A 25,686-nucleotide genomic window follows, 5' to 3' on the forward strand; every position below is an offset into this window, starting at 1 on the left:
AGACCTGAATGTGTACTGGTGGAGATGTAGTGAGGGTCAAATGGAAGGGCATTGGAAGGTTTTGTTGTTTTGTTTGAAACACTTGAAATTTCAACTACTAACTTTATCTCAGATGCTAAAGTCCTTTGAAGAACAGGATGCATGTGTCAGCAGAACTGACTTGGTTGTGCATATATGGACTAGTTGCAGGATTGGCTGCATGTTGCCACCATGTATTGTTGGAAGAGCGTTGCTGAGGGATTAGTCTGACTCCTGTCCCTCATGTCATTAATCACTGGTTCCTACAGTGTAGGCTGTCTCTTGGATTCTGCTAGTCACTCTTGATCATGTTAAAAAAGGGTCCCCATCCCATCTAATGAGACATGATGACTGAGAGCCTTGGTTACAGGGTCACCCAAGCGTACACTCCAGATCCAGTAATTACTACCTTGGTGTGTATGAGAAAAAATTTTAAGGTTCTATACTAGAGTTGATGCCTGTGCCAAACAGAAATAACACAGGCTACCTGCCTGATAGGATTCCTGTGAGGATTAAATACCCTACTGCCCAGAAACACCTAGGTCAATGCCAGAACTGTGAGTGTGCAATTTATCCCTCAACTGACATTACGTCTACAGCGACCACTAGCAGTAATTTTGTCTCTGTGGTGCATGGAAGCTCAACTCCCACTGTCTGTTAATGAGCTCTCCATTTAGCAAGTGATTCCTGAGCACCTAGAATTTGCTAGACTCAGTGTAGACTGTAGGCTTGCAGAAGTGGGAAATATAAGATTATCACTCTTGAAATACTTATGGCACAAGGGTGAGCAAAACTTTGTGATAGGCAATAGAAACTTATTGGCAGAGGGTGCTCTGAGAGTCAGGACTACGCTGTAGGCAAGGTGTTCAGCAAAGGCTTGCTGAGGACAGGGGCCTAAGCTAAGAGCATGCACAGTATGTGTCCTGGTTGGCTACTGTATCTTTACAATATACAATAAGATTTGTATGACTTTATATATACAAAGTATGACAGATGGTAACTTCTTAAAACATCCATTCTCCCTTTTTTAAATTGCATTTTTAAATTTACATATTAAGTGTTATCCCATTTCCTGGTTTCCCATCAAGAAACCCTCTATCCCAACCCAACCCCCCACTTTTATGAGGGTGTTCCCTCACCCTCATACCCGCTCCCTCCTACCTCCCACCCTGACATTTCCCTACACTGGAGCATCCAGCCTTGACAGGACCAACGGCCTCTCCTCCCATTGATGCCCAACATATGCAAATGGAGCCATAGGTTCATCCCTGTGTTCTCTTAGGGAGCTCCCTGGGAGCTCTGGGGTGGGGGTAAGTCAGCTACTTCAGTCCTTTCTCTAACTCCTCCATCCTGTTTTCAGTTCAATGGTTGGCTGCGAGCATCCACCTCTGTATTTGTTAGGCTCTGGCAGAGCCTCTCAACAAACAGTTATATCAGGCTTCTGTCAGCATGCACTTCTTGGCATCAGCAATATTGTTTGGGTTTGGTGGCTGTTTATGAGATGCATCCCCATGTGGGGCAGTCTCTGGATGGCCTTTCAGTCTCTGCTCCATAATTTGTCTCCATATTTTCTCCCGTTATTTTTTTTGTCCCCACTTCTAAAAAGAGCTAAAGCATCCTTCTTCTTGAGCTTCACATGGTTTGTGAATTGTATCTTGGGTATTCCGTGCTTATCAGTGAGTGCATACCTTGTGTGGTTTTTTTGGGGCTACCTCACTCAGGATGATATTTTCTAGTTCTATCCATTTGCCTATGAATTTCATGAAGACATTGTTCTTAATATCTCAGTAGTATTCCGCTGTGTAAATGTACCACATTTTCTGTATCCATTCCTCTATTGAAGGATATCTGGGTTCTTTCCAACTTCTGGCTATTATAAATAAGGCTGCTATGAACATAGTGGGACATGTGTCCTTGTTATATGTTGGAGCATCTTTTGGGTATATGCCCAGGAGTAGTATAGCTGGGTCCTCAGGTAGTGCAATGTCCAATTTTCTGAGGAACCTCCAGACTGATTTCCAGAGTGGTTGTACCAGTCTGCAATCCCACCAACAATGGAGGAGTGTTCCTCTTTCTCCATATCATCATCAGCATTTGTTATCACCTGTGTTTTTTACTTTAGCCATTCTGATTGTTGTGAGGTGGAGTCTCAGAGATATTTTGATTCACATTTCCCTAATGACTAAGGATGTTGAACATTTCTTTAGGTGCTTCTCGGCCATTTGATATTCCTCAGTGGAGAATTCTTTGTTTAGCTCTGTAGCTCATTTTTAAATAGGATTATTTGATTCTCTGGAGTCTAATTGTTGAGTTCTTTGTATATATTGGATATTAGCCCGCTATCAGATGTAGGATTAGTAAAGATCTTTTCCCAGTCTGTTGGTTACCTTTTTGTCCTATTGACAGTGTTCTTTGACTTACAGAAGCTTTGCAATTTTATGAGGTTGCATTTGATAATTCTTGATCGTAGAGCATAAACCATAGGTGTTCTCTTCAGGAAAATTTCCTCAGGGCCCATGTGTTTGAGGCTCTTGCCTAATTTCTCTTCTATTAAATTCAATGTATATGATTTTATGTGAAGGTCCAAGATCCACTTGGACTTGATCTTTGTACAAGGTAATAAGAATGGGTCGATTTGCATTCTTCTACATGTTGCTGCCAGTTGAACTGGCACCATTTGTTGAAAATGCTGTCTTTTTTCCACTGGATGGTTTAAGGTCCTTTGTAACAGATGAAGTGACCATAGGTATGTGGTCTGGCCTTCTATTCCATTGATCTACCTGCCTATCTCTGTACCAATATGATACAGTTTTTATTACTATTGCTCTGTAATACATCTTGAGGTCAGAGATGGTGATTCCCCCAGAAGTTCTTTTATTGTTGAGGATAGTTTTCATTATCCTGGGCTTTTTGTTATTCAAAATGAATTTGCAAATTGCTCTTTTTAATTCTGTGAAGAATTAGGTTGGGATTTTGATGGGGATTGCATTGAATCTGTTGATTGCTTTTGGCAAGATGGCCATTTTTACTAATTAATCCTGCCAATCCATGAGCATGGAAGATCTTTCTTCAGAGACTTGAAGTTCTTGTCATACAGATCTTTCACTTGCTTGGTTATAATCACACCAAGGTATTTTATATTATGTGTTGCTATTGTGAAGGGTGTCATCTCCCTAATTTCTTTCTCAGCCTGTTTATCCTTTGAGTTGAGGAAGGCTACTAATTTGTTTGAGTTAATTTTATACCAGACACTTTTCTAAAGTTTATCAGCTATTCGAGTTCTCTGGTAAAATTTTTGGGGTCACTTAAGTATACTATCATATCATCTGCAAATAGTGATATTTTGACTTCTTCCTTTCAAATTTGTATCCCTTTGACCTCCCTTTGTTGTCTGATTGCTCTAGCTAGGATTTTGAGTACTATATTGAATAGGTAGGGAGAGAGTGGTCAGCCTTGTCTAGTCCCTGGTTTTAGTGGGATTTTTGATTCAAGTTTCTCTCCATTTAGTTTGATGTTGGCTACTGGTTTGCTCTATATTGCTTTTATCATGTTTAGGTATGGGCCTTGATTCCTGATCTTTCCAAGACTTTTACCATGAAGGGGTGTTGAATTTTGTGAAATGCTTTCTCAGCATCCAATGAGATAGTCATGTGTTTTTTTTTCTTTGAGTTTGTTTATATAGTGGATTACATTGATGGATTTTCAAATATTGAACCATCCCTGAATCCCTGGGATGAAGCCTACTTGATCATGATAGATGATTACTTTGATGTGTTCTTGGATTTGGTTTGCAAGAATTTTATTGAATAATTTTGCATCAATATTCATAAGGGAAATTGATCTAAAGTTTTCTCTCTTTGTTGGGTCTTTGTGTGGTTTAGGTATAAGCATAATTGTGGCTTCATAGAAGGAATTGGGTGGTATTACTTCTGTTTCTATTTTGCGGAATAGGAGTATTGGTATTAGGTCATCTATGAAGGTTTACTAGAATTCTGCACTAAACACATCTGGTCCTAGGCTTTTGTTGGTGTTGTTGTTGTTGTTGTTGTTGTTGTTGTTGTTGTTGAGGGACTGTCTTAGGGTTTTATTGCTATGAATGGACACCATGACCAATGCAAGTTTTATAAAGGACAACACTTAATTGGAGCTTTACAGGTTCAGAGGTGGGAGCATGGCAGCATCCAGGGAGGCATGGTGTAGTAGGAGCTGAGTTCCACATCTTCACCCAATGGAAGCCAAGAACAGACTGAGCATCCTCAGGCAGCTAGGACGAGGGTCTCCAAGCCCACCTCCACAGTGATACACTTCCTCCAACAAGGCCACACTTTCTAATAGTGCCACTCCTTGGCCTCTATAGGCTTCTTCAAACACATGAGACTATGGAGGCCCTACCTAAAAATAGCATAATAAAAAAGTACATTTAGTCCAACTTGCAAAGTCCCCATGGTCTAAAGTGGTATCAACAACGTTAAAAGTCCAAAGTTCAAAGTCTCTTCTGAGATCCATCCAATCACTTAAATGTAATCCCCAAATTAAGACAGGCAACCAGGTAGGCAAATTTCAAACTTCCATCTCCATGTCTGATGTCAAAGCGATCTTCAGATCTTCAACTCCTTTTTCATCTTTGCTGTGTGCAACAAACTTCTTTCTTCTGAGCTCATTCCACTCCCTGTTAGCAGCTTTTCTCAGCAGATAGCCTGTGGCTCTGGCATCTTTAACATCTTTAGGTCTCCAAGGCAGCTTCAATGTTACAGCTTGTTTCAATGTCTGGGATCCATACACGATCCTCCAAAGGGATGGCTTCACTTCTCCAGCTCTGCCCTCTGTAGCAGTTTAACTTCATGTTGATCCACACTACACTGTTGCTGTTGTTCTTGGTGATCATCCCATGGTATTGGCATCTCCAATACATTGGAGTCTTCCATTGCAACTAGGCTTCACCAATAGCCTCTCATAGGTTCTCTTCATGGTCCTAAGCCTCAACTCCTTTGCATGACCCCTTCAGTCCTGGATTGTCAGCTGTAACTGGTGCTGTACCTTCACCAGTGTCCTTCCATGGTCTCTCAAAGTTCCAAGCCTCAGCTGTTCTTCATGATGCCTTCATGCCTTTAAAACCAGTATACATTACCAAGTACAGCTGCAGCATGAGGTACAACCTTGACTATCCCTGGAACACAGCTTCTTTGTGCTCTAAGAAAACAGTTCCCTGAAGATTTATCCTCAGTGATGCTGATCTCTTTCTTAGCTAACCTGCATCAATTGTCCCAGTAGTCTCCTTCTCTTGACTATAAAGCCAGAGACACATGACCAAAACTGCTGAGTTCTGCTGCTTGCAGGAGGTGGAACATGGCCTCCTTGTTCTATTCCATTATGACTAGCTTCCTCTTTTCTAACTCCTTCACTGCCTCAGCCTGGTTGTCCAGGATCTTGCTTTGTAGATTGACCTTGAATTTAGAGATCTGATGCGTGTCTTCTGGGATTAAAGGTATGTGCCACCACACCTGGATTTTCGTTTTTCTTCACCTAGAACTTGTTCTGTTGTAGGCTGGCCTTGGACTCAGAGATCTGCTTGTCTTTGCCTCCTAGGATTAAAGGTTTGTACTAAGTTGCCTGCAGCTAACTTAGCTGGGTGGGATCTTGCCCCAAGGTCATTGTTCCCGTAATTCAACTTAATATCCTTGAACACAGGATTCAGCTCCATTTCATTTCCTGGTGTCCCTTTAATACTTGCACCATATATTTTGTTTTGTTTTTTTTTCTTTTTGAACCTCCCTTTTTTCATTAAAATGCTCTTCATGAGATACGCCTGGGAAGCCAGAGGAGACTACTCTCTACCCACATTTCTGACCCTAGAGGAAAACACCTAGCGCCATCTGGACCCCTGTGCACAGGGTCACGAGAGAAGGCTGGGCAGGCTCTTCTTGGTTGCTGCCCTCACAGAGAGCTGAATCCCGGCTCTAAGGAACAACTTCAAGCCCGAGACCAGAGGTAAGACCAACTTTTCTGCTCCAAGTGACCTGCCTGGTGGACTCAGGCACACAAAGGCAAAATTCCTCTGGGAACACTTTCGGTTTCTACCTGGGGACTGAACCTCACTGATGCTAGCCCACAGCTTCCTGCTCCCAAACACTGTAGGAGAGAGAGCTCATCACCCAGACAGGTGGGCACTCCTGAGACTACAGGGCAGGAGAGACTTCCAGTACTGCCCACCCTTGCCCACATCCCTGGCCCAAGAGGAAACTGTATACGACCTCTGAGACCAGGAAGATGGGGCACTCAAGCTGTAGGAACGCTGCGGTCCAGACTCTGCCCAGAACTGAAGGGACCTGCTCACACAGCTCCCTGCACCCAAATCCTGTGGGAGGGAGAGCTAGACCTTTAGAGGGGCAGACACACCTGGGAAGCCAGAGGAGACTACACTCTGCCCACATTTCTGACCCTAGAGGAAAATGCATAGGGCCATCTGGGCCCCATGGGCACAGGGTCCTGAGAGAAGGTGGGAGAGGCACTTCTGGTTGCTGCCCTCATGGAGACCTGAAACCTGGCTCTGAGGAGCAACTTCAGGTCCGAGACCACAGGTAAGACTAACTTTTCTGCTCCAAGTGACCTGCCTGGTGGGCTCAGGACACATGCCCACAGGAACACCTGAAGACCAGTAGTCAAGAACGACTACATGCCTGAAAGCAGAACACTCTGTCCCCATAACTGGCTGAAAGAAAACAGGAAAACAGGTCTATAGCACTCTTGACACACAGGCCTATAAGACGGTCTAAGCACTGTCAGAAATAGCAGAACAAGGTAACATCACAGACAACGTGATGGCGAGAGGCAAGCGCAGGGACCCAGGCAACAGAAACCAAGACTACATGGCATCATCAGAGCCCAATTCTCCCACCAAAGCAAACACTGAATATCCAAACACACCAGAGAAGCAAGATCTAGATTTAAAATCACATTTGATCATGATGATGGAGGACTTCAAGAAAGATATAAAGAACTCCCTAGAGAAATGCAGGAAAACACAAATAAACAAGCAGAAGCCTATAGAGAGGAAACACAAAAATCCCTGAAAGAATTACAGGAAAACACAATCAAACAGATGAAGGAATTAAAAATGGAAATAGAAGCAATAAAGAAAGCACAAAGGGAAACAACTCTGGATATAGAAAACCAAAGGAAGAGACAAGGAGCCACAGATACAAGCATCACAAACAGAAGACAAGAGATAGAAGAGAGAATCTCAGGAGCAGAAGATTCCATAGAAATCGTAGACACAACTGTCAAAGATAATGTAAAATGGAAAAAGCTACTGGCCCAAATCATACAGGAAATCCAGGACACAATAAGAAGATCAAACCTAAGGAAAATAGGTATAGAAAAGAGTGAAGACTCCCAGCTCAAAGGACCAGTAAATAACTTCAACAAAATCATAGAAGAAAACTTCCCTAACCTAAAGAAAGAGGTGCCCATAAACATACAAGAAGCCTACAGAACTCCAAATGGATTGGACCAGAAAAGAAAATCCTCCTGTCACATAATAATCAAAACATCAATTGCACAAAAAAAAAAAAAAAGAATATTAAAAGCAGTAAGGGAAAAAGGTCAAGTAACATATAAAGGCAGACCTATCAGAATCACACCAGACTTCTCACCAGAGACTATGAAAGCCAGAAGATCCTGGACAGATGGCATACAGACCTTAAGAGAACACAAATGCCAGCCCAGGTTACTGTATCCAGCAAAATTCTCAATTAACATGGATGGAGAAACCAAGATATTCCATGACAAAACAAAATTTACATAATATCTTTCTATAAATCCAGCCCTACAAAGGATAATAAATGGTAAAGCCCAACACAAGGAGGCAAGCTACACTATAGAAAAAGCAAGAAACTAATTGTTTTGCAATAAAACAAAGAGAACACAAGCACACAAACGTAATCTCACATCCAAACATGAATATAACAGGAAGCAACAATCACTCTTCCTTAATATCTCTCAACATCAATGGACTCAATTCCCCAATAAAAAGACAGAGATTAACAAACTGGATGCGCAATGAGGACTCAACATTCTGCTGCCTACAGGAAACACACCTCAGAGACAAAGACAGACACTACCTCAGAGTGAAAGGCTGAAAAACAACTTTCCAAGCAAATGGTCTGAAGAAGCAAGCTGGAGTAGCCATTCTAATACCGAATAAAATCGATTTTCAACCAAAAGTCATCAAAAAAGATAAGGAAGGACACTTCATATTCATCAAAGGAAAAATCCACCAAGATGAACTCTCAATCCTAAATATCTATGCTCCAAATACCAGGGCACCTACATACATAAAAGAAGCCTTACTAAAGCTCAAAGCACACATTGCACCTCACACAATAATAGTAGGAGATTTCAACACCCCACTCTCTTCAATGGGCAGGTCAGGGAAACAGAAATTAAACAGAGACATAGACAGACTAAGAGAACTCATGAACCAAATGGATTTAAGAGATATTTATAGAACATTCTATCCTAAAACCAAAGGATATACTTTCTTCTCACTACCTCATGGTACTTTCCCCAAAATTGACCTTATGATCGGTCATAAGACAGGCCTCAACAGATACAGAAAGGTAGAAATAATCTCATGTGTCCTATCAGACCACCATGGGCTAAAGCTGGTCTTCAATAAAAATAAGGAAAGAAGGCCCACATATACATGGAAGTTGAACAATGCTCTACTCAAAGATAACCTGGTCACGGAAGAAATAAAGAAATTAAAGACTTCTTAGAATTTAATGAAAATGAAGGTACAATATTCCCAAACTTATAGGACATAATGAAAGCTGTGCTAAGAGGAAAACTCATAGCTCTGAGTGCCTGCAGAAAGAAACAGGAGAGAGCATATATCAGGACCTTGACAGCACACCTAAAAGCTCTAGAACAAAAAGAAGCAAACATACCCAGAAGGAGTAGAAGGCAGGAAATAATCAAACTCAGAGCTGAAATCAACCAAGTAGAAACAAAAAGGACTATACAAAGAATCAACAGAACCAAAAGCTGGTTCTTCGAGAAAATCAACAAGATAGATAAACTCTTAGCCAGACTAACCAGAGTGTGTGCAAATTAACAAAATCAGAAAGGAAAAGGGAGACATAACAACAGAGGCAGAGGAAGTTCAAAAAAATCATTAGATCCTACTACAAAAGCCTATATTCAACAAAACTTGAAAATCTGGAGGAAATGGACAATTTCCTAGACAGATACCAGGTCCCAAAGTTAAATCAGGAACAGATAAACCATTTAAACCACCCCATAACTCCTAAAGAAATAGAAGCAGTCATTGAAAGTCTCCCAACCAAAACGAGTCCAGGTCCAGATGGGTTCAGTGAAGAATTCTATCAGACCTTCATAGAACACCTCATACCAATACTACCCAAACTATTCCACAAAATTGAAACTTTCGGTAGGAGCGCTACCGAATTCCTTCTATGAAGCCACAATTACACTTATACCTAAACCACACAAAGACCCAACAAAGAAAGAGAACTTCAGACCAATTTCTCTTATGAATATCGACGCAAAATACTCAATAAAATTCTGGCAAACCGAATCCAAGAGCACATCAAAACAATCATCCATCATGATCAAGTAGGCTTCATTCCAGGGATGCAAGGATGGTTTAATATACAGAAAACCATCAAAGTAATCCACTATATAAACAAACTGAAAGATAAAAACCACATTATCATTTCATTAGATGCTGAGAAAGCATTTGACAAAATTCAACACCCCTTCATGATAAAAGTCCTGGAAAGAGCAGGAATTCAAGGCCCATACCTAAAAATATTAAAACCATATACAGCAAACCAGTAGCTAACATTAAACTAAATGGAGAGAAATGTGAAGCAATCCCACTAAAATCAGGGACTAGACAATGCTGCCCACTCTCTTCCTACTTATTCAATATAGTTCTTGAAGTCCTAGCCAGAGCAATCAGACAACAAAAGGAGATCAAAGGCATACAGATTTGAAAGGAAGAAGTCAAAATGTCACTATTTGCAGATGATAACATCCCAAAAGTTCCACCAGAGAAGTACTAAACCTGATAAACACGTTCACCAAAGTGGCTGGGTATAAAATTAACTCACATAAGTCAGTAGTCTTCCTCTGCACAAAAGACAAACAAGCTGAGAAAGAAATTAGGGAAATGACACCCTTCATAATAGTCCCAAATAGTATAAAACACCTCGGTATGACTTTAACCAAGCAAGTGAAGGATCTGTACGATAAGAACTTCAAGCCTCTGAAGAAAGAAATTGAAGAAGATCTCAGAAGATGGAAAGATCTCCCATGCTCATGGATTGGCAGGACTAACATAGTAAAAATGGCCATTTTACCAAAAGTGATCTACATATTCAATGCAATCCCCATCAAAATTCCAATCTAATTCTTCAGCGTGTTAGACAGAACAATTTGCAAATTCATCTGGAATAACAAAAATACCCAGGATAGCTAAAACTGTCCTCAACAATAAAAGGACTTCCGGGGGAATCACTGTCCCTGAACTAAAGCAGTATTACAGAGCAATAGTGATAAAAAACAAAACAAAACAAAACAAAACTGTATGGTATTAGTACAGAAACAGGCAGATAGACCAGTGGAATAAAATTGAAGACCCAGAAATGAACCCACACACTTATGGTCACTTGATTTTTGACAAAGGAGCCAAAACCATTCAATGGAAAAGAGATAGCATGTTCAGCAAATGGTGCTGGTTCAACTGGAGGTCAGCATGTAGAAGAATGCAGATCGATCCATTCTTATCACCCTGTACAAAGCTTAAGTCCAAGTAGATCAAGGACCTCCACATCAAACCAGATATACTCAGACTAATAGAAGAAATAGTGGGGAAGAGTCTCGAACACATGGGCACTGGAGAAAACTTCCTGAACAAAACACCAAGGGCTTATGCTCTAAGATCAAGAATCAACAAATGGGATCTCATAAAACTGCAAAGCTTCTGTAAGGCAAAGGACACTCTGGTTAGGACAAAATGGTAACCAACAGATTGGGAAAAGATCTTTACCAATCCTACAACTGATAGAGGGCTCGTATCTAAAATATACAAAGAACTCATGAAGTTAGACCGCAGGGAGACAAATAACCCAATTAAAAATGGGGTTCAGAGCTAAACAAAGAATTCACAGCTGAGGATTGCCGAATGGCTGAGAAGCACCTAAAGCAATGTTCAACATCTTTAGTCATAAGGGAAATGCAAATCAGAACAACCCTGAGATTCTACCTCACACCAGTCAGAATGGCTAAGATAAAAAACTCTGGTGACAGCAGATGCTCGTGAGGATGTGGAGAAAGAGGAACGTTCCTCCATTGTTGGTGGGATTGCAGACTGGTACAACCATTCTGGAAATCAGTCTGGAGGTTCCTCAGAAAACTGGATATTAAACCACCTGAGGACCCATCTATACCTCTCTTGGGCATATACCCAAAAGATGCCCCAACATATAACAAAGACACATGCTCCACTATCTTCATAGAAGCTGGAAAGAACCCAGATGCCCTTCAAAAGAGGAATGGATACAGAAAATGTGGTACATCTACACAATGGAATACTACTTATCTATCAAAAACAATGACTTTATGAAATTCATAGGTAAATGGATGGAAGTGGAAAATATCATACTGAGTGAGGTAACGCAATCACAGACAAACGCAGATGGTATGCACTCATCGAGAAATGGGTATTAGCCCAAATGCTTGAATTACCCTAAAGCACAGAACACATGAAACTCAAGAAGGATGACCAAAATGTGGATGCTTTACTCCTTCTTTAAAAGGGGAACAGAATACCCTTGGGAGGTGATAGGGAGGCAAAGTTTAGAACAGAGGCTGAAGGAACACCCATTCAGAGCCTGCCCCCCATGTGGCCCATACATATACAGTCAAGTAGATAAGATGGATGAAGCAAAGAAGTGCAGGCTGACAGGAACCGGATGTAGATCTCTCCTGAGAGACACAGCCAGAATAAGGCAAATATACATAGGCGAATGCCAGCAGCAAACCACTGAACTGAGAACGGGACTCCCATTGAAGGATTCAGAGAAAGGACTGAAAGAGCTTGAAGGGGCTTGAGACCCCACATGAACAACAATGCCAACCAACCAGAGCTTCCAGGGACTAAGCCACTACCCAAAGACTATACATGGACTGACCCTGGGCTCCAACTGCGCAGGTAGCAATGAATAGCCTAGTAAGAGCACCAGTGGAAGGGGAAGCCCTTGGTCCTGCCAAGACTGAACCCCCAGTGAACGGGATTGTTGGGAGGAGGGCAGTAATGGAGGGATGATGGGGAGGGCAACACCCATATAGAAAGGGAAAGGGAGGGACTAGGGGGATGTTGACCTGGAAACCGGGAAAGGGTAACAATTGAAATTTAAATAAGAAATACCCAATTTAATAAAGATGAAGAGAAAAAAAGTAACTTACCTTCAAATTTTGATCCAATAAAAAATGATATTCATAATAGTGAATTTTAGGTAACTACATAACAGAATTTACACCAGGCTGTCTAGAGACTTCCTTTTTCAAATCAATTCATCTAAATCTCTTCACCTTAACCTCAGGTAGTCTTTGGACAATACAAAAAGCAGCCAGTTTCCCCCAAAATACCACAAAAAGAGTCTTTAGGCCACATACTGAAATTCTTCTTCATTCAATCATCTTGGGCCAGGTCTGAATAGTTCAAATCAGTCTCGGTAACACAGTCTAGGTTATACCTACTAAGATAGCCCATTAAACCCATTTAATATATTCCACTGCTTTTCAAATCCAAAGTCCCAAAATTCACATTCTTCTAAACAAAAGCATGATCAGACCTATCACAGCAATACTCTAGTCCCTGGTACCAACTTCTGTCTTAGTTAGGGTTTTATTGTTGTGAACAGACACCACGACCAATGCAAGTTTTATAAAGGACAACATTTAATTGGATCTGGTTTACATGTACAGAGGTACATTATCATCAAGATAGGAGCATGGCAGCATCCAGGGAGGCATAGTGCAGGAGGAGCTGAGTTCTACATCTTCACCCAAAAGAAGTCAAGAACGGACTGAGCATCCTCAGGCAGCTAGGAGGAGGGTCTCCAAGCCCACCCCACAGTGACTTCCTTCAAGAAGGCCACACCTTCTAATTATGCCACTTCCTGGGCCAAGCATATGCAAACCTTTACAGGGACTTTTAATGACTACTTCTATTTCTTTAGGAGTTATGGGACTGTTTAGATGGCTTACCTGATCCTGACTTAACTTTGGTACCTGGTATCTGTCTAGAAAATTGTCCATCCCAGATTTTCCAGTTTTGTTGAGTGTAGGCTTTTGTAGTAGGATCTGATGACTTTTGAATTTCTTCAGTTTCTGTTGTTATGTTGTCTTTTCATTTCTGATTTTGTTAATTTGTTTATTCTCTCTGTGCCCTCAGATTAGTCTGCTTAAGTTTATCTATCTTCTTGATTTTCTCAAAGAACCAGCCCCTTGTTTTATCGACTATTTGTATAGTTCTTTTTGTTTCTACTTGGTTGATTTCAGCCCTGAGTTTGATTATTTCCTGCCTTCTACTCCTCTTGGGTGTATTTGTTTCTTTTTGTTCTAGAGCATTTAGGTGTGCTGTCAAGCTGCTAGTATATGCTTTCTCCAGTTTCTTTTTGGAGGTACTCAGAGCTATGAGTTTTCTTCTTAGCACTGCTTTCTTTGTGTCCCATAAGTTTTGGTATGCTGTGTCCTATTTTCATTAAATTCTAAAAAGTCTTTAATTTTTTTCTTTCTTCTTTGACCAAGTTATCATTCAGTAGAGCATTGTTTAGCTTCCATGTGTATGTGGGCTTTCTGTCCTTATTGTTGTTATTGAAGACCAATCTTAGTCTGTGGTGATCTGATAGGATTCATGGGATTATTTCAATCTTCTCGTATCTGTTGAGGCCTGCTTTGTGACTGATTATATGGTAAATTTTGGAGAAGGTACCATGAGGTGCTGAACAGAAGGTATATTCTTTTGTTTTAGGATAAAATGTTCTATAGATATCTATTAAATCCATTTGGTTCATAACTTCTGTTAGTTTGTCTATGTCTCTTTTCAGTTTCCATTTCCATGATCTGTCCATTGATGAGAGTGGGGTGTTGAAATCTCCCACTATTATTGTGTGTTACTGGCTCTTCACTCTCTTCTATACCTATTATCCTTAGGTTTGATCTTCTCATTGAGTCCTGGCTTTCCTGGATGTTTTGGGTTAGGAGCTCTTTGTGTTTTACATTATTTTTGGTGGTTGTGTCAATGTTTTCTATGCTATATTCTGCCCCAGAGATTCTCTCTTCTATTTCTTGTATTCTGGTGGTGATGCTTGCATCTATGACTCCTGATCTCTTTCCTAGATTTTCTGTCTCCAGAGTTGTCTCCCTTTGTGATTTTTATTGTTTCTATTTCTATTTTTTTGATCTTGGATGGTTTTGTTCAATTTCTTCACCTGTTTGGTGTGTTTTCCTGTAATTCTTTAAGGGATTTTTGTGTTTCTTCTTTAAAGGCTATTTACCTGTGTTGTCCTGTACTTTTTTAAGGGAATTATTTATGTCCTTCTTAAAGTCCTCTAACATCATCATGGATGTGATTTTAAATCAGAATCTTGCTTTTCCTGTGTGATGGGATATCCTGGACTTGCTTTGGCAAGACAACTGGGTTCTGAAGATATCAAATGGCACTAGTTCCTGTTGCTTATGTTTTTTCACTTGCCTCTCCCCATCTGGTTACTGTGCTGGTCTTTCTGTCTTTGACAGTGGCTTGACCCCCCTGTAAATCTGTGTGTCAGCACCCCTGGGAGACCAGCTCTCTCTGATGTGATCCAGTCACAAAGTGCTGTGGCACAGGGTCAGTTTTGGGTGCCCCATTCTCCCTTTTTTTAATTAAATATTTTATTTAAATATTTAATTGATAAATATTGAACTTACATTCAAGGTATTTAATATGATTATTTGATATACAATGTGACAATTTGATATATATGCATATATAGCAGTGATTATGATAATCAAATTAATTAACATATCTATCATGCTCATGCTGTACACTAGATCCCCACAAGTTTTCCTTTGTACAATTAAAAATTTGAACCCTTTGATCCCTGTTTGTCAATTTCCACTCTACCCTAGTTCCTAGCAATTATCATTCTGCCTTGTTTCTGTGAGCTAACTTTGTATACATTCCACACACTAGTAAGACTCTATAGTGACTTGTTGCTGACTTGTTTCACTTGACATAATGTACTTTCAGTTTATCCTTGTTGTTACAAAAGATAAGATTCCCCACTTTTATGGCTTAGTAGTATTCTTCTGTCCAGGTATGCACTGAACTTTCTTTTATCTTTCCACTCTTGGATATCTTTTCATTATGCTGATTTCATGTCCTTGTGATATCTACTCAGACTTGGGATTCATGGAGTCTATGGTAATTTTATTTCTAAAATTTAAGGGAGCGCCATATTACTTCCCATTATAGCTTTCCAACATTTCCAGCAGTTTATGGGCACCCCCTTTTCTCATAAAACATGTTAGCTTTTTCTTTTATAGTCCATACACCAGCAGGTGTGATGTCATGTCTCACTTTGGTTTTGAGTTGCATTTTCTGGTGTTTAGGAAAGCTGATCACCTTTGTACATCTGCTGGCTACTTGTGTGTCCCCTTTGGATGGGTTATTCAATTCCTTTGGTTGTTTTTAGATAGGTTGTTTCCTTTTCTCCACTAAAATTTGTGAATTCCTTGTATATTTAAAATTTTAATGCCTCCATTAGTTATACGATTTACCAATATTATTCTATCTTTCACTCATAAAATGACTTTTCCTTGTGTTGTTTGATTCCCTTGCTTTGTAGAAGCTTCTTGGTTTGATGTAGTTTTACTTACATATTTTGTTGTATTGCCCAGGCTCCAAACAATAACAGCAAAAAAAAAAATATATATGCTAATGCTACTGTCAAGGAGCTATCTTCACCTAGTTTAACAGTTTCTGATCTTACAATCAAAATCTTTAATTACCAATGATTTTTTAATGTTACATACCATTGAATTTTGGCTCAGCATCTGTGCTATTTTACCTGTCAACTTGATACAACCTGGACTCATCTGGGAGGACCCTCTTTAAGAGAAATTTTCCATATTGATTTAGCCTGTGTACGTGTCTGTGAGGGATTGTCTTGGTTGCTAATTGTGGTAGACCTACTTTCATATTTGCAAGACACTGTTAGGTAGGTTTGAAGTAGGCCCCTTCCCATATGTGCAAGGCACCATTTCCTGGGTTTAGCACTGGGGCAGAGAAAGTTAGCTGAGTGCTGAGAAAGCAAAGCTGTGTATAATACCTCTTGGCATTTGACTGTGAATATGGTGTTACTAGCTGTTTGCATTCTTGCTTCAACTACAATCATGGAGTCTACACTGGGATTGTAAGCTAAATAAGCCCACTTCTCCCACCTAAGATGCTTTTTATCTTTGATCACAGAAACACAGGTGAGACTAGGACAACCTGAAATCCATATTTTGACATCTCCCTTGATGTTCAGTGCAACCCTTGGATACACCACCCTGAAATGTTTTGAGTAAGAGCTCACATCCCCCACTCCTAAAGCTTATATATTTGAATTCTTAGTCATTAGGGCGTGGCACTACTTGGAATTGTGCGGTGTTGGGTAGGTATGGCCTTGTTGGAAGAAGTATGTAACCGGAGGTGAGCTTTGAAGTTTCAAAAGCCTAAGTTAGGCTCAGTGGCTCTCTCTCCCTTTCTGCTGCCTGCAGACCCAGATGTAGAACTCTCTAGGTACTTCTTCAACACCATGTGTGCCTGCATGTCTCCATGCTCCCTCCATGAAACTGTAAGCAAGCAAATATTCTCCTTTACAACAATTGCCTTGATCACAGTGTCTTCATAACAATAGAACACTGACTAAGACAGAAGTTGGTAACGAAATGGTGGATTACTCTGACAGGCCTGATGAAGTTTTGTGTTGTTAGAATGTGGACTTTATGACTTGGATTAAGAAAGCAGTAGAATGTTTTCTGAGGGCCTAATGGCTCATACTCATAGGAATGGGGAAGACAGTGGTACGGAGAACATGGTGATTTTGACAGCCTGGCTGGGGATGGGGGATTTAGAGGAGAATATTAATAAGTGACCTAGAGACCATTTTTTTTTTGTGATATTTTGTCAAAGAATGTGCTGCTTTCTACCCTTGTCTTCTCCCCCCCCCCAAAAAAAATCTGCCTGAGGCCAAATTGAAGAGTTTTGGATTAATGGCTTTGGCAGAGGAGGTTTCAAGACAGCCTAATATTGAATCTGAATTGAATTATAATAGTTGCTAGTGGCCACTTTTATATGGGTCTATATTAAAAAGCAGCAAGGAAAAATATAAAATGTACAGTTTAAGGAGAGAAGGAACACCAGCAAATATAACAGAGCTAAGTCCAATGCTCAAGGAGACTAAATTTTGAAGGAAAGCCTGAAGCTAAATGGAATAAAGGGAGTGGTGACCTCACAGCAGGACCTCACTGAGCCAAGCTTACAACTTGTGAAAAGGAATTAAAGAGAAGTTTAACAAAGCTGATCCAGATGTGTTTGAATAAGGAGGCAACGTACGAGCCTCAGCAAGCAGCAGAACTTGGCAACTTCATTCACTTGGTTGTTCTGTCTTTAGAATCAAGAATAAGAGAGAGGGCTTGTGGAATCTCCACAGTTAAAGAAAGCTGCTGAGGTCAGGCAAATGTCAAGAGTGTTCCTACATGGATGTTCAGAGAAGTCTTGTATGAAGCTGTTGAAGGGAAGCCTGGGTGTTGGAGACTCCAGGATATTGAAGATGCCAGAGTTGGAGAGCTGGAGATCTAAAGAGTACTTTGATATTAGATATAGAGATGCAGAGTTTAGAGTTTGCCCTGATGGTTTTTGGTCTTGGTTAGCTCCAGTATTTTCCCACCATACTTCCCATCCTCCCTTTTGGAATGATAATGTATATTCTATGCCACTGTATCTTGGAAGTATGTGATTTATTGTTGGGTTTTTTTTTTTAATTTTATAGAGGTTACAGTTAAGAGATAGTCTTCAGTCTCAGACATGTCTTTGAACTTTTAAACAGTGTTGATACTGTGATAAATTATGGGGACTTTTGGAATTAGACTAAATGTATTTTGAATTATGATATGGTTACCAGCCTATTGTCTTAGTTAGGGTTTTACTGTTGTGAAAGGACATCATGACTAAGGCAACTCTTATAAAGACAACATTTAATTGGAACTGACTTACAGGTTCAGAGATTCAGTCCATTATCATCAAGGTGGAAGCATGGCAGCATCCAGTCAGGCATGATGCAGGAGTAGCTGAGAGTTCTACATCTTCATCTAGAGGCTGATAGCAGAATACTGGCCTCCAGGCAGCTAGGATCTTAAAGGGTCTTAAAGCCCATACCCACAGTGCTATTCCAAAAAGATCACACCTGCCACAGGGCCACAGCTTCTAACAGTGCCACCCCTTGGGCTGAGCATATACAAACCATCACATTCCACTCCTTGGCACACTTTCTCCATCAAGGCCATACCTACTTCACCAAGGACACACTTCCAAATAGTGCTACTCCCTAGGTCAAGCAAGTTTAAACAACCATACCTATGGATGCCAGGGAGTAGATTGTAGTGGATTGAATAAGAATGGCTCTCATAGGCTCATATATTATACTTGAATTCTTACTTATCAGAGAAAGTCACTACTTAGATGGATTGGAAGATGTGGCCTTGTTGAAGAAAATGTGCCATTGAGGGTAGGCTTTGAGGACCTTCCTTGACTAACACACACCTGTTCCTGTGGGATGTGGACCAATGAGTTCCCTGCCACCCATTATATCAGTCCTTACAATGACTGAGCATGCCCCACCAACAGTTGCATCTTTCCCCCCTTTGCATTGTCTGAGAATTTGTCACAGCTAGGAAAAACTTGAGTAGGGAATTGGGAGCCACATATTGACTGACAAGCTGTCCCACTGACCTTGGTCCATATGCTGTAGAGCAATTATAGAAGAATGAAATAAATTTCTATCCATCTTTTCTAGCCTGTGTTCTGGAATCACTTCCATTAGAAGTTAGCATTCTGAAGTATAGTCTGGTTTCATCCAGTGAGATAATAACCTGTGTCTCCTGTCTTTCTCCCCACACCTGCTGAAAAGAAGCAGTATGTAGTTGAACAAACACTCATGTTTGCATTTATTCTTCCCTAAAATGAAGGCATTGAAATAGGCCTTTCAAAAATATGACATATTAACAAATAACATTTTTGGTATAATGCTTTAGAGTCTTTCCCTTGCAAGGAAAGTCATGAACTCTTGGGCTATGAGATAAAGATACATTTGAGATGGAGTGAATCTTTTCTTTGTCCAGGCCATTTTGCTGTAGAAAATGAAGCACTTTAGGTCTGGGGCATAGCAGCACTGAAGATGCCCTTGGGATATATAACTGTAAACATAATCAGTTTAAGGTGCAAGTCACCAGAATGGATTGACAAGCCAAGGTTACTAAGCCATCCTGACCTGGGGCACAAAGTATAAGAATCTTGGCCCAAAGGCAGTGAGTGAATTTATAGAATATTCCCTGGAGGCCCCATTTTCAAGGCCTGAGCAGTCTACACAGGCTGCAGGTAAACTAAGTAAGGTAGAACCTTGGGCCACAGGGGAGGTGGCTTTGTTTAGACTACCCATTTAGGAATAGGTATATTGAAGGATTTCTACCCCTAGGCCACCAAATGGATATCACATGGTAGGGACGTCACAATGAAACAGAAACAGAACTGTTTAGCCTTCTAAGCAGGGCAGCATGACTTGCTTAGCTAGGAACCACTGGCTGATTTTGTTTTTAGTTAAGAAGAAGCTGTAGTGAAGAGAAAGAGAGGAAGGGGTCAGGGGTGGGGTGGGGTGGGGTGGGATTTCCATTATCAGTAAGATGGGAACTCAGTCATTTAATTTGGGGGTATAAAGGGCACTGGAAAAAGAGAGATGGAGTAGGGTTTTTACTTTTAAACCTTTGACTGGTTTGACTTCTGCACACTCCTGTGGGGTACACAAGGACGTGTCACTAAGTCTATTTTTTGGTGAGAAAGTGAACAGGCCAGAAATTTGAACTACTGTCCCACACAGTGGTGTCCAACTGTCCCAAACAGTGACCCACAGGCAGCAGATTTGGCTCTGTTCTCAGCTGTCTTACCCTGTGAAGGGAAAGTGCCAAGCTACTCAATTAAGAATGATTGTTCTAGAGCTTTTGGGGGCAGGACTTGGAGCATTTTTTTTCCCCACAGTATTCCTTAACACCCTCCCCTGCATGTACACACACACACACACACACACACACACACACACACACACACTCACACTATGCACATAAAGATACACAAGGCCTTTGCTACTCATAGGAAGAACAACAATACCAACCAACCAGACCCCCAGAGCTCCCAGGGACTAAATCACCAACCAAAGAGTACACATGGAGTGACCCATGGCTCCAGCTGCATATATAGCAGAGGACGACCTTGTCAGACATTATTTTTCCTTTTTTTTTTTTTTTTTTTTTTTCAGAGCTGGGGACCGAACCCAGGGCCTTGTGCTTGCTAGGCAAGTACTCTACCACTGAGCTAAATCCCCAACCCCACCTTGTCAGACATTAATGCGAAGAGAGTCCCTTTGTCCTGGGAAGACTTGATGCCTCAGTGTGGGGGAATGCCAGGGCGATGAGACGGGAGTGGGTGGGTGGCTGGGTGGGGGGAGCACCCTCATAGAAGCAGGGTGAGGGAGAATGAGATGGTAGTTTCCTAAGGGGAAATTGGGAAAGGGGCTAGCATTTGAAATGTAAATAAATAAAAATATCCATTTTTTTAAAAAAGAAATAAATGGCCAAAAGAAAAAAAAGATATATACACATATACAAACACTCATACAGAAACACATATATACAAACACACACACACACACACACACACACACACCCCACCCCACATACTGACTCCACCCATCCCCACACATGCACACATGCTGAGCTATGTTTCTGGGCCCATATCCATCTGTTGCTCTGGCCAGGTAAGGAGAGAGAGGATTGTTTTGGGGTAACTCTTTCCTGAAGTCACAAAACAATCCTTTTGGCTTCTTGATTAGAACGCCCAACAGATTGAGTGACAAGGAAAGTTTTGATCTTGCTATTATAGTCACCTAATTAAAATGAGATGCAGATGCTCCAGCACCTAGTAATTTTCACCTCACTTACTTTGGCTGCAATTACAGCCCTTCCCTACTGACTTACACTGTTTAAATTACACAGTCAGAGGAAATATGACTATATACCTGTTTCTATTCATACATATACGTCTAACACATTATCTATTCTCCTGAAGCAAGAAATGTGATCGCAGGCCTCCTCTTCACTCTGGAAAGAGGAGAATAAATCTTTGGTTCTTAAGTCAAATTAAACACCAATAAGAATTCAAATCAGCTGACATCTATACCAACCTTCAACAGACAAACTGTAACACACACACACACACACACACACACACACACACACACACACACACACTCACACAAAATCTTGTCTCCAAGAAAGGAGGAGGCAGGCATTCAGCCATGGTGATCCACACTCTGAAATATATAATTTACTTTTCAACGTTAACTGGCTATCGACTCTGACCCTTTGGATCAGGGAAAGCTAATTGCTTCCAAAGTTGTTACCCTTAATGAGGGCATAATTAAGTAAACAGCGTTGCTGTGCAGGTGGGATTACATACATGTTTTATGCCCAGTTACTGTGGTTGTACTTGATCACAATCAAGGCTTCTTATTCACCACAATGCACATTTGTATACAGAGAAAAGCTTGCATAGATTAGAAACTGGCCTTTAATTGTCTAACAGCAAGTAAACAAGACACTGAATAATCAGTGTAAAGAAAACAGTGGGATCTGAGGAACGTCCTCCTTCATCTTCTTGTCAGCAGGATCTTAGATCTTCTGTCCAGGGCTGGAGGAGCCCAGCTTCTTCAGAGTGCTGTGGAGAAGTGTAGCCTTACGACTGTCCAGCTGCACAGCCTGCAGACAACAGGAAGGACAGTCCGGTCTACCCTGCAGAGCGTGTTGCTTTATTTCCTTTGGGAGGTCTAGTCTATGGTTGTTACAGCACAGAGCTTGGAGCCAGGATGCGGAGGAGGGAAATGTGGGGTAGAGAACAGATGTTGACTTCTGTGTCTTAAGATGTTGTTCTAGGCATGTAAGCAACTTAACTTCACATCATCCTGTAGGGCTGGAGAGGTGACAGTCGGCATTCCTTCCCCACTTTTCTTTTCCTAACTACCTCTGTCCTTTGTAAGAAAAGGTTGGGAAATTTCTCCAAGCTGTCAAGTGTAGGATATTTTCAGTCTGCTCCTCATGCAGCCTGGGTTCTTTTAACCTTCTGAATCTTCTTTTGTGATTTGTGTGACAGGCACAGGAGGAAGCAGCCACCAAGCCTTAGTCTTTTGTCCTTTTCCTGCTTGGATTCAGGCTGTCACTATGTCTGCAGTGGTAGGGTCCACCCTTATAAGGGTAGTCACCGCGTTTGGCTCTGACCTTTTCTTTCTTTGCTTTGTTGACGGTTCTTAATAGCATGGCTGGCCAAAGGACTCGGCCGACGCAGGAAGGAAGAGTTCTTTAATTATGGAAAAATATTAGAGCACAATGACCTTAAAATAGAACATGTGCACTGAACCCTTATTTTGGGGACTTTATTGTTGTGATCATCCCTCTTGGGAAACCCTGTAGGAGTCTCTTCCCTTTCAGTGAGGCTGGGTAAATTGTGTAACTTGAGGTGTCCCTGAGAGAGCTGCAGGGATGATGTCAACTCCAGCATTTGTGAAACATGACTACACATCTACGCTAAGTGCTGTCCTAAGAGGTCCCTCCCTGAATTCCACTTTCTGTAAAATGGGGATGATCATGTGCCTACTGTCCATCACACTTGGCTAAGACCAAGATCAGGGGTTATAATGGACAGAACTATGCTTGCAAATTATTATGCTAAATATGCTAAAATATGCTAAAACATGCATATTATGCTTTTCAGTAATTAGAAACCATGACCCTCTTTGGGTAACAGGACCATTCCTCTTTATTTTTTATATTTTTTTAAAGGTAGTCCTACTGTTAAAATTCATATTTTTTTTCACTGACAGGACACTAGCTATGCAAAACATTCAGTGTCCACATCAGAGAGTGGGCACAACATTTTCATTGAGAGCAAGCCACTTTCTCACCTCCCTTAGGCATGCACAGAAGTTGTCATGCACAGAATTTGTCATGACACCCAAGATCATCATTGTTGCTTTCGGAAGGAACTCAGTCTAAAAGTCTTGGCAGTTGGTGTCCCCATATCTGGCATTGTACTCAAGGTCACCTTCATCTGTGTTTATTGTTGTTGGAAACCACCAATGAAAACAGGCTTCTGGTTTTGTGGATACCTATTTTCCCCTTTCATTAACTTCCCTTATGTGAACCATTATTACAGAGGTCTAGCAGGATGGAGGACTGCCTTTGGGGATGATGCTAATGAATCTCCAGAGAGTCTTCTTTCTGAAGGGAGAATGAAGAAGCTGTTAGCCACCGCAACCAGTGTCACTGACTGTAAGGGACCTACAAAAAGCTCCTGGGCAACCTCCTCCATTCACATGTCCACATTTCTGAATTTGTAGTTTATCACAACTCCCCTGAAAAGTGCTTAGGTTGAACCCAGATTTACCAAGAAAAGAGGAGAAGAAAGTGCTCCTGACAGGACTCTCTTCAGATGACACTGGTTCTGGGCTTGTGAGCTCTGTGACAGTTTTGGTTCAAGGAAAAAGCCATAGCAATAGGATTTATATGTGTGTCCATGCACATGCATGTTTTCTGAGGGGGTTGGGAAACCCAGTGCAAATCAGCTGCCTCCCTTGATTTGCTCAAATTTCAGTTCCATTACGACCAGTACATCTGCACATTTTTCTGCCCAGCCACATTTAATGAACATCAATGTAGCCCTAACCTCCATTGAGGTCAACCTCCCCATCTCAGGGGATATACAATACTCTAAATGGAATATTGAAGATCCCCATCTGTCTGGTAGTCCCGATCAATAAATGTGAGCCTTCCATCCTGCTTCTGTAGGAGAGACTTGTCACCACCTGGTTTTAAGACAAGCGTGAGATGGGGTTTCTGAGGGTTACTGGTCCAAACGCCCAGCTGTCACAGGGCTGAGCCAGGGAAAGGATTATGTCCTTAATCACATTACTTCACTTCTATGGGCTTCTTTTAAATTCCTCCTGTCCCCTTCCCTCCAGCCAAATGGAGCAGCGTCTGAAATAAGAGCTGCCTTTCTGACACTTTCACTTGCTGAATACTTTGTTTTGAAAGGGCCTTTGTACGAATAGCAAAATGCATGCATTGAGGTTTGGGGCATCATGATTGGCTTCTGCCAAATTGCAAGGCTGAGTTTACCTGACAGGGAACCTAAGGAAAGAAGTCAGGTCCTCTCTGGAGCAGGGAAGCAGTCACTCCTCAGGCACAACAGTTTAAAGATAACCTGCAGAAACCCTCGGCCTCTTTAACAAGCACCCAAGCAAGCAAATGCAGCAATTAAAAGTTGGACTGTCTGAGGTGTTTATTTTCCCTCCATCTAAGTGGGGACACCCCTGGGGCTCCAGCTAAAATACAGGATACACCTGTTCCACCTCAGTTGCCTCCTTGCAAGACAGTATCAGCTGACAGGGGCAGACGGCACCGGCTAAATATAAGGTTGACTTGCTAGGATGGTTTACTTCAAACCTAGAATTCCTGCCCACCCCTTGCCTTGACAGAGATAAAGCTTTCCTGTAGGCTTAGCTTGTGAAGGAGGACTGAGGTGATGATGCCACTGAGGGAGGGTATCAGGTCTTTCTATACAATCTTGCTCCAAGGATCCGAGTGAGTGGGGGAGGGAGGCAATGGCCTGTGCTCTGCTCAGCTCTTCTGTTTGGGATCACCAGTAAATCCTTCCCTGTGTCTTATCTTCCCCCACTATTATTTTATGAAATGAACCAGCTGTGGGCCATTCTTTTCAGTTCTATCAGAGGACACTTGGGGACAACTGGGCAGGGCAAACTTATAAGAAGGAAGTTTTTGTCTAGTTTTGGAAGGACGATTGCAGACTGGCTTTCTGTTTTCTAAGTGCAGAGCTGGATAAAAGCTTTGCCTTAAGTTGCTCCAATATCAGTGGGGCACATCAGATGGCACATTTCCAGCACCTGCACCCCTGCCCTGGGACCGGCTCTTCTCTACATTGCTATCTGGCTGCTTTTTAAAAGCAGGTCCGCGTGTTGCTCTATATTCTCCAGACAGGGAAGGGTTGTGATGCTCAGCAGCTAAAGTATTAGCATATAAGAGTCAGGTCCTCCAGTCCAGTTTCTCACAAGCGCTGCTCAAATCAAACCAAACTTTTCCTTTCTCAAACAGAATCCAAGCTGCCTCTTCATAAGCTAGCCCCTTTCTGAGCTAGCTGGCCAGAGAACACTTCCTTTAAGAACCAGTTCAAAGGCAGCCATGTGACCTAGGTTCTGGGAAACTTTGTTCAGC

The 25,686-nt window shown here is 41.5% G+C and overlaps 1 long non-coding RNA gene across 1 annotated transcript in view; it reads left to right on the forward strand.

The window, feature by feature from the left end:
- The first annotated feature begins 3,328 nt into the window (after positions 1 to 3,328).
- LOC134482944 (uncharacterized) overlaps positions 3,329 to 25,686 on the forward strand; it is a 74,357-nt gene continuing 51,999 nt past the window's right edge. The window contains exon 1 of the long non-coding RNA XR_010059698.1: positions 3,329 to 6,006. This is a non-coding gene — a long non-coding RNA (uncharacterized LOC134482944). The remainder of the gene's footprint in view (positions 6,007 to 25,686) is intronic.

This window comes from Rattus norvegicus, chromosome 18 (genome assembly GCF_036323735.1).
Source record: "Rattus norvegicus strain BN/NHsdMcwi chromosome 18, GRCr8, whole genome shotgun sequence".
NCBI classification, from domain to species: domain Eukaryota; kingdom Metazoa; phylum Chordata; class Mammalia; order Rodentia; family Muridae; genus Rattus; species Rattus norvegicus.